This window comes from Pediculus humanus, genomic scaffold, assembly GCF_000006295.1.
Source record: "Pediculus humanus corporis 1103172108180 genomic scaffold, whole genome shotgun sequence".
In the NCBI taxonomy this organism is placed as follows: Eukaryota; Metazoa; Arthropoda; class Insecta; order Psocodea; family Pediculidae; genus Pediculus; species Pediculus humanus.
Window position 1 is genome coordinate 172,903 of NW_002987750.1, and position 1,316 is coordinate 174,218.

The following is a 1,316-nucleotide window of genomic DNA, read 5'->3' on the forward strand; positions in this document are numbered from 1 at the left end:
AAAAAAAAAAAAAAAAATTTTTTTTTATTGTATTTTTTATTATAGAACTCAGTAATAGGCTTTCAGCCTCAATCATTTTATAATTTTTAATTATGCAACTCAATCAACTTTTATTTTGCAAGCCTAATTTCAGGCTTGCCAACATAATAAAAAAAAAAAAAACAATTTTTTTTTTTTTTTTAAACGAGCCCAAACGAAAAATTACAAGAAAAAAAAAATTTAAATTTTTTTAAAAAATATTTTTATCGACGTTTTTTGATTTTTTTTTTTTTTTTAGGTAAATAAAAAAAATTTTCTTTTAATTTTTTCGTCTGCTCTTGAGTTAAATTTTATGTGAGTAGTGTTAGTAGTAGTAATAATAATAATAATAATAATTTATTATTTAAGTATGAAAACAATACGAAAAATATTTTTAAAAAATTTATTACGTTGTAATAATAATCGTATTTGATATCTCTCTCTCTCTCTCACATGTTTGTTTGTTTGTGTTTCGTTATGTTTTTTTTTTTGTGTTTTAATGATAATAATAATAACCGGAAAAGGATACGAATAAAAAGGTTTGCCGGAATGAATAGAAAAAAACATTAAGTTAAGTCGATTTATTATTTCGAATTTAATTTATTCTCGAAACGTTGAAAAAAAAAAAAAATTCGCAAATGAATTATTTTCATTCGTGACCCCCTTTCGCGATGACTATTTTTTTACTTTATAGTCTTATTATTAATGCAATGTTATTATCATTATCATCATCATCATCATCATCATCATCGTAACCGTTGTTGTTATTATTATTATTATTCAAATGATTTATTAAAATTAAAAATGAAACGTTGAAAAAAAAATGACACGAACTATATTTATTATTATTATTTAGTGTTTAAATTGAAAAAAAAAGAAGCAAAAAAGGGCAAGTTTGTGGTTGTTGTTGTTGTTTGCGTTTGTTTGTGTTTGTTGAACGTCGTGAATGAGAATTTTTTTATTTTCCTTTTTTTGTTTGTTTTTTTTTTTTTTTTTGTTATTGTTTTCTGCGAGTGATAATGTTTTGATAATATTTTGTTGGGAGTGATTATATGAAGTTTTCGACACTAGAAAAAAAAAAAACAATCAATCAATCAATAATAATAATAATAATGATAATGATAATAATAATAAAACATATTTTTATGTTTTTTTTTTTTTTTTTTTTTTTTTTATAACAATCAATTAGATAAGAATTGATAAAATAAATCCGTCGTCCCCCCCCTCCCCGTAGTTGTTGTTGTTATTAAAAAAAGGTTGAAAAAAATTTTATTTTCTAACAACAACAAACAAACAAA